This window comes from Hevea brasiliensis, chromosome 8, assembly GCF_030052815.1.
Source record: "Hevea brasiliensis isolate MT/VB/25A 57/8 chromosome 8, ASM3005281v1, whole genome shotgun sequence".
Lineage (NCBI taxonomy): Eukaryota > Viridiplantae > Streptophyta > Magnoliopsida > Malpighiales > Euphorbiaceae > Hevea > Hevea brasiliensis.
Window position 1 is genome coordinate 9,034,467 of NC_079500.1, and position 9,215 is coordinate 9,043,681.

At 32.3% G+C, this 9,215-nt stretch overlaps 1 non-coding gene across 1 annotated transcript; it reads left to right on the plus strand.

Annotated features, from left to right (window-relative positions):
- The first annotated feature begins 4,331 nt into the window (after positions 1 to 4,331).
- On the plus strand, positions 4,332 to 4,439 carry LOC131182617 (small nucleolar RNA R71). The gene has a single exon (XR_009150880.1). It is a non-coding gene; the product is annotated as a small nucleolar RNA R71 (small nucleolar RNA).
- Positions 4,440 to 9,215: the final 4,776 nt, after the last annotated feature.

Below are 9,215 nucleotides of genomic sequence, written 5' to 3' on the forward strand. Positions count from 1 at the left end.
TAGGCAGTCCTATATGCCCATAAAGCATCATCTAGTTTGATAGACCAATCTTTCCGAGAATTGTTCACTTTGTTTTCTCCAAAATATGCTTGAGCTCTCTGTTAGAAATTTCAACTTGTCACGAAGTTTGAGGGTGGTATGGGGTAGCTATCTTGTGCACTACACCATACTTCCTCATTAGGCTCTCAAATTGCTTATTACAAAAATGGGAACCCCCATCACTAATTATAGCCCTAGGAGCTCCAAATCTGCTCAAGACAAATTTCTTCAAGAATTTCACTACCACTCTAGCATCATTAGTTGGAGTTGCAATAGCTTCCACCCACTTTGACACATAGTCAACCCCAACTAAGATGTATCTATTACCATATGAAGGAGGGAATGGCCCCATAAAATCTATTCCCTAAACATCAAATAATTCCACTTCAAGAATATTATTTAGGGGCATTTGATCTCTTTTTGACAAATTTCCACTCCTTTGACATTTATCACAATCCGACACAAATTTCCTCACATCCTTAAAAAGATTTGGCCAAAAGAAACCAGCTTGCAAAATTTTACTAGCTGTTTTAGAGATTCCAAAATGTCCTCCATAATCAGAAGCATGGCAATGATGCATAATACTCTGTACCTCCTCTTCAGGAATACATCTTCTAATTAGACCATCACAACATCTCCTAAAGAGTAAAGGATCATCCCATCTATAAAACTTCACCTCATGCAAAAACTTTTTCTTTTGTTGCCATGTCATACCTAGAGGTAAAACTCCACAAGATAGATAATTCACAAAGTCTGCATACCAAGGTAGTTTAGCAACAAGAGAGAAAAGTTGTTCATCCAAGAAAAACTCATCAATAGGGATTTCATCCAATTCCTCACCATCCAATTTCAACCTACTAAGATTATTAGCAACTACATTTTCAACTCCCTTCTTATCTCTAATCTCCAAATCAAACTCTTGTAGCATCAGAATCCACCTAATGAGCCTAGGTTTAGCTTCCTTTTTACGGAGCAAATACCTGATGGCTGCATGATCTGAAAATATAACCACCTTTGAGTCAATAATGTAAGGTCTGAACTTTTCCAATGCAAAGACAATTGCTAAAAATTCCTTTTCAGTTGTTGCATAATTTGTTTGAGCCTCATCCAGTGTTCTACTAGCATAATAAATAGCATAAGCCTTTTTGTCCTTTCTTTGACCAAGAACAGCCCCAATTGCATAGTTGCTAGCATCACACATAATTTTAAAAGGTAGGCTCCAATCAGGTGGTTGCATGATTGGTGCAGTGATAAGAGCTTGCTTCAACCTGCAAAAGGCATCCAAACACTCTTGGTCAAATACAAATGGTGTGTCATTACTTAACAAATTAGACAAAGGTTTAGCTATTTTAGAAAAATCCTTGATAAAGCGTCTGTAGAACCCAGCATGTCCTAGAAAACTTCGAATTCCCTTGACATTGGTAGGAGGAGCCATCTTCTCTATCACTTCAACTTTGGCTTTATCAACCTCTATTCCTCTGTTAGACACCAAATGTCCAAGCACTATCCCTTCCTGAACCATGAAATGACACTTTTCCCAGTTTAACACAAGGTCAGTATCTGCACATCGCTGCAAAATTTTAGAAAGGTTAGCCAAGCATATATCAAATGAAGATCCATAAACAGAAAAATCGTCCATAAAAACCTCCATTATGTCTTCAATGAAATCTGAGAAGATTGCCATCATGCACCTTTGAAAAGTGGCTGGTGCATTACACAACCCAAATGGCATCCTTCTATAAGCAAAGGTTCCATATGGACAAGTAAAAGTGGTTTTCTCTTGATCATTTGGATGGATAGGGATTTGAAAAAAACCTGAATATCCATCTAAATAGCAAAAGTAAGAATGCCTAGCCAATCTTTCTAACATCTGATCAATGAAGGGAAGTGGAAAATGATATTTTCTAGTGGCAACATTTAATTTTCTGTAATCTATGCACATACGCCAACTAGTCATTGTTCTGGTGGGAATTAATTCATTATTTTCATTTTTGACAACTGTCATTCCACCCTTTTTTGGGACAACATGTACTGGGCTCACCCAAGTACTGTCTGAGATAGGGTATATGATCCCTGCATCAAGCAACTTCAAAATTTCCTTTTTAACAACTTCTTTCATATTTGGGTTCAACCTCCTCTGATGTTCAATAGATGGCTTACAATTTTCTTCCAAAATGATTCTATGCATGCAAAAGTGTGGGCTTATTCCCTTAATGTCATCTATGGTGTATCCCAAAACTTTCCTAAATTGCCTCAACACTCTTAACAACTTATCAGCCTCCAAGGCACTCAAGTTTGCATTTACAATTACTGGATAAGTGTTATTGGTGCCAAGAAATTCATACCTGAGCTGAGAAGGAAGTTGCTTAAGTTCTACCTTAGGTGCATCTTCTTCCTTGAATGATGGTTGTTTAGTTTCTGCTTTTTCCTTTTGTGTGAGTTGAAAAACTGGAGCAGAAATGAATGGTGGACTACCCTCTAAGTGTTGAGCATATGCAGCTACATGAGGGTTGTCATAGTCTATGCCTCCTCCATGAACCAAACAATTTTCAAGTGGATCTTCTGGATATTTCTTTCTGAAGTGTTCTTCAACCAGCTCATCAATAATATCAACTCTCAAGCAAGTATCAGCTTCAGAATGATGCTTCTTCATAGTGTTATTAATATTGAAAACCAATTGCTCTTCACCAACCCTAAGAGTCAATTTTTCTCCCTTAACATCAATCAATGCTCCTGCTGTAGCCAGGAAAGGCCTTCCCAAGATAATTGGAATATTAAAATCTTCCTCCATGTCCAAGATGACAAAGTCAACAGGTATGTAGAACTTCCCAACCTTCAGAGGCACATTCTCCAAAATCCCTTCAGGATACTTAATTGACCTGTCAGCTAACTGAAGAGAAATGTGGGTTGGTTTAAGATCTCCCATATTGAGCTTCTCATAAATGGAAAGGGGCATAAGGCTAACACTAGCCCCTAAATCACATAGAGCTTTTGTAGAACAAGACTCTCCAATGTGGCATGGAATTGAAAAACTCCCTGGATCCTTGAGCTTTGGAGGAAGTTTCCTTTGGAGGATAGCACTACATTCTTCTGTCAAAGCTACAGTCTCATGATCTTCAAGTTTCCTCTTGTTTGAAAGAATTTCTTTCAAGAATTTTGCATAAGAGGGCATTTGTGAAAGAGCATCAACAAATGGCACATTTATGTAAAGTTTCTTCAAAACCTCTAAGAACTTCCCTAATTGCTTATCAAGCTTGGCTTTGTGAAATCTCTGTGGAAAGGGAAGTTGTGGCTTGTAGGGTTCAGGAGGTATATATTTCTCTTCCTTCTCTTCAATTTTCTCTTTACAATTTTCTGCACTCTCTTGTTTTTCACTCTCATCAGTTTCTTTCTCATTTTCTCTCTTCTCACTGTTTTCACTCTTCTCATCATTTATAACTTTCCCACTTCTTAAAGTAATAGCTTGACATTGCTCTCTTGGGTTTTCTGGTTGACTTGGAAGTTTTCCAAAAGACTTAGCACCTGAGGAAGATGCTTGTTGTGCAATCTGATTTTCCAGCATTCTGTTATGTGTCCAGATCTGCTCCAAATTTCTTGCTTTCATCTCTCTCATCTCCTCATCATGCTTATTTTGGTTGGCAAGAATTTGTTGCAATAAAGCTTCAGTGGTGGAATTTCGTTCTTGCTGTTTTGGTGGAGGGTTCATATTTTTCTGCTGAAAATTAGGCAATGGTTGCCTATTTTGCTGATATGGAACTCCTTGTTGCTGATGTGGTTGAAAATTCTGATTTTGAACTTGATTTTGCTGATTTCCCCATGAAAAGTTGGGATGATTCTTCCAAGTTGGATTGTAAGTTTGAGAATAAGGATTCCCCATTTGCTTGTTTCCATAATTACCAACATATGTTGCTTGTTCTCCATAATCTACTCCACAGCTGGTAGTTTCCTCTGCATAAGCCACTTGTTGTGAACTTTCAGCTGATGATGTTGAACTAACCAACACACTCAAGTCTTCCATCTTCTTAGCCAAAACATTAGTAAGTGCATCAAACTTTGCATTAATCATGTTGAATGGATCAAGATCATACATTCCAGCAGCTTGCCTTTTTTGAGTTGGAGCTGGTCCTCTTGGACTACTTCAAAGATGAGTATTCTTTGCAATTTTCTCCAATAGCTCATAAGCTTCATCTTCATGCTTCATAATAAATTCTCCTCCTGTTTGAGCATCAATAATCCCTCTAATTGCAGGAGTAACATTTGTGTAGAAATTCTGATTTATCATCCATTTTGGAATGGCATGATGTGGGCATAATCTCTCTAATTCCTTCCATCTCATCCATGACTCATAAAGAGTTTCATCTTCTCTTGGTTTGAAAGCTGTCATTTGATTCCTCAACTCTTGAGTTTTTCCAGGTGGAAAATATTGTGCAAGAAATGCATTAGTGAGTTGCTCCCAATTTGTAATGGAGTTGTGAGGTAAAGAATCAAGCCAATCCAATGCTCTATCTTTCAAAGAGAATGGGAATAGCTTCAATCTTGCTGCATCATCAGACACTCCAGGTTGTTTTTGCATGTCACAGATCATAGCAAATTTCTTCAGATGTGTGTGTGGATTTTCAGAAGGATGTCCTCCAAATTGAGAATTTTGAATCATTTGAAGAACTCCAAAATCCATCTTGTAGCTATTTGCATCAATCCTTGGTCTTGCTATGCTCTCTCTCAAATCATCAAAACGAGGAAAAGCATGATCCATCATACTTCCCCTAGGCACGTTTGCATTAACAACTTCTTCCCCTTGGGCTTCATTTTCATTGTTTTGACCATTTCCAGCATTACAAACACCAATTCTAATTCTTTCATCAGCCATGTCTATTTCAATTTCAGTTTCTCTCAAAGCTTCCTTTCTTTTTCTGATTTCTTTCTTGTTGGCTTTACAAAATTTCTCAATTTCAGGATTGAACAATAAGGATGTGTCACTTGTGCTTCTAGCTCTTCTCATAAAAGGTTAAAAGTACCTGAAAAAGAACAAACAAACACAAAATGAAAAGATAACAAAGATAAAACTATAAACACTAAAATAATCAAGAATTCAATCTTAAACAAACAATTCCCCGGCAACGGCGCCAAAAACTTGATGCGTCCCTACCGCAAGTGCACGGGTCGTACAAGTAGTATAGAAAAGATATCGATCCCACGAGGAGTTGTGTTAATGATTGAATTTTTGATATAAAAAGTTGAGTAAATTGAAATATTTTTGAAATTAAAGTAATGAATTGATGGGTAATGGAGTATGAAATCTAAATTTGCAAAATTAATATTCTATTCAACAATGTATTAATTAAACTAAAATTGCATCAAATTGAAATAAGCAAGTTCAAATATGGCAATATTCAAAATGGCAAGTAATTAAATTCGATTAGAAATTAACAATGGTAAAAAGGCGATTCCGGAGTTCGGGATTTCATATTCGAGCTATTTTGGGATTTTAAATTGGTTATCCAATCTTATGAAACTTATGGGTTTTAAGGAGATTAATTCTTAAATCCTTTGAATTCCCTTTCGAGTGAGACAAAGAGTGCCTTAATCAAACTAATCCTACTTTCGTGGAGTTAGAATTAATTAAAACCCATTAAGTTCTTTAATTAATCTGTGAATCCTCTTAATCCTTAGCCTATTTCTAGGTCTAAGTTAATTAAGTCCAATTTCTTGATTATCTATCACAAGGCCTTCTCCTTTCGGTGCTTCAACCATGGATTAAGAACATCACTTAATGGGATCCTACACTAAGCATGTCATTAAGCATACAAGAAATGAATAAAACTCATTAAGACCACAAAATATGGATTACCCAATCAAAATCCACAAAATATCTCAAATATTACAACCCTTACTCCAGAATCAAAAGTAAACTACTCACTATCCATAATGCTTACAAGATATATTGAGTTTAAGTGGAAATAAAGCTTTAATCTAAGCTAAGGAATAAGAAATTAAACACTAGAAATGTAGAAAAATGTAAGGAAAGAAAGAAATCTGCAAATCTTAGTTGAAAATGGTGTGGAAGGTGAAAGTGACTCTTCAAATTCTGCCTCCCTTCTCCTTTCCTTTTCTGCTCCTTGTCTCCTTCCTCTAAAATGGGAAAATGAGACTATTTATATCATTTTTCTGACATGGAGCCCTAAAATGGTATGTTCTAGGAGGATTTATCTGAGGGAATCTTCTGCCAGCTCATTAATGAACTCTTTATGGGACTGCATAAGTGGACTGCATAAGTTATGCAGTCCCTTATGCGATTTACTGGTTCTCAGTCACTTATGCGAAATCGCATGACTTGGTGCATAGGTTATGCACAATTCCGTGAAGGTGCATAAGGAGGCGAGAATGTGCATAAGCTATGCGATCTCCTTATGCACATTTAATTTGGTTCTGGAACAGTGATCTTTCTCCTTATGCAGATCTGCATAGCTTATGCGGCAAGTTATGCACAGTTTGGTCAATGCATATTTTAGCTTGAAAACCTGTTTTTGACATCTTTGGCTGTAGAAGACACTCCTCAATGGCAAAATTCTCTTCAGTCCTTCAAAAACACCATTTTTCCTACAAAACAAAGTAAAAATTACAAATTAATGCAAAATTGACAACTATGAAAAACTAACTAATTAACTAATGAAATTAGCTAAAAATGACTAATAATCAAATAAAAATGGTTATAAAATTAGACCTAAATGACTATGCAAAATGTATGCATCACTAAAGTTTTAATTTTTTTTTTTTAGTGTGATTTGAGAATACCCCCTAACCTTAAATAATCTTAAATATTAATAAATCGTTCAAAAAGAAAACCAAAAGTTTTAGTAACTATCAGTAAGTGAAAGTTGGCCTAAAAGTATATATAAAAAAAAAAAGATGTATTTGATTTGGCAGTTAAATTTCAATAATTGTTGTTAAAATGATATACTTAATAATTTTTCAATTTTTATCATTATTGTTATAATTTTAAATTATTGATTAAAAAAATATTTTAGATATCATATTTATGACATACAAAATAAAAAATAAAATTAAAACTAATAAATTTTAAATTACTTTAAAATTATCAGGTTTTAAATTCAAATTTCAATTCAACCCAAAAACTGAAAGGTTGAGTGTGACCCCACAAGCCAGTGGATAGATATTTTTATTGGCATTTCATCATATGAGATAGAAATCAATTGCTTTAGCATAATAATTAATTTGTTTGAATACTTTTTATTCAAACAAATTAATTATTATGCCAAAGCAATTGATGTTTGGTATGATCTCCTGTTGGGGATAATACCATTTCGTGAGAATTGTTTAATTTATATTATTATTTGGAAAAGGACCTTTTAAACGAGTGTTGTGGCCCTCAATAGTTATGTGTCTCTTGTCAAATTAAAGAGGTTGGTTAATTCCTTTTTTTTTTTTTGTTTCAAGACTTCTTTCTGTATAGATGGAGAAGATACTTGCAATATTACTGTTTTATTTTTTTTTTAATTAAGTCAAATTTCTAATTAGATTAGCATTAAAGAGATTAATATTATATAAGAGTATTTATAGAGATATTATTTTATTTTATTCATTAATGAGAGGTTTTACCTATTGTAGTTCTATAAATTGTTAGATGTTTCGGCTTAAGGTGAAGAAAGGGTATAGTTTAAAAAGAGGAAACTATTATCTACTACAATCTCATGAAGGAAGAGAGACTTCGGTCTAAAATAAAGAATAGCATAATCCAAGAAAAAAGTACTATAGTTCATTGCAATCCCATGGAAGGAAAAAGATTTTCGCTTAATGTAAACAAAGGATATAGAATTCAAAAGAAAAAAATTATTATACATTGATAAGTGCAATATTATTCATGCAGTTGAAGAGACACCCATTATGATATATAAAGTAATTAAAGTAGTAAATATATTATATTATGTATAAAGGGAAATTAGAGAATTATGCAATTATGAAATAGGATTATGGGCAAATAGTTTTGAATTTATAATTTATGATTTTATTAAAACTAATAAAAAAAGGCATAACTAGCGATGTAACATATATTAAAAGGGTAAATTTTATTGTTGTGATATGTTTACTTTATTTTTTTATAATTTATGCACTTTTGCAATACACAGAAACTATAATTGGACTTATTGCTGGGTTGTAATACTAACTTCAATAATATTTTATTTCTTCAATAATTATTGGACTTATTAATGGTCAATAAAAGAAATAATCAAAAAAATTACATATCATATTAATGAAGAATTTTGAGAACATTTTATTTTATTTTGTCTGTAAATTTTTATATTTTATATTTTTATTTATGATAGACGAAATTTTAAAAAGAAATATGAAGGATCAACTACTATGAGATCAACTCTGTCAAATAAAATATTCTCAAAATTCATGTAATATTCTTTTTCATTACTCTTATAATTTGTCGTGGTATAATAAAATAATTAATTTAATAAAATTTAAATTAATAATAATAAATAATAAATCAATAGAAACAAGAAAGAAAAGATAAACTAACAAATAGTTTTATAATTAAAATTTAACAAATAAGATTTATTAAAAAATAAAATGATTTTATTACTAAATTTAATAAATAAAAATTTTATTAAAATAAAATAATTTTATTAAAAAATATAATAAATAATAGTTTCATTAATAAATTTAATAAATAGATAGAGAGAGAGATGGGGAAAGAGATAGAATGGAGAGTGAGAACAGAATACTAATCTTTTGATAATTTGGAAGCCCACTACAACAAGATAAAGGAATTTTTTAAAAATAAAATTAAAATAAAATAATTATTAAAATAATTTGAAATTAAAGAATAAAAATGAAATAAATAACAAAAGTTGAAAAATGATGAATAAAAATTATCCCTTATATTTTAGACAACTTATAGTACTTGTAAATGGGATTGTGTTTTCAATCTAATTTTTTAAAAAACATTATTTTAAATACCATTAAAACAATAATATAAAAAAATTGTTTGAAATATATATATTGAAAATGTCTTTAAATTTAAATTAAAATGCAATTTTTGTGGTCTACAACTAACATATATAAGCGGTTGCTTTTTTTAATAATAGTTCAAATGGTAATGTCAAATAAACCATTTATATATAATAAAATGAGGAAAATTAACCCAAAAA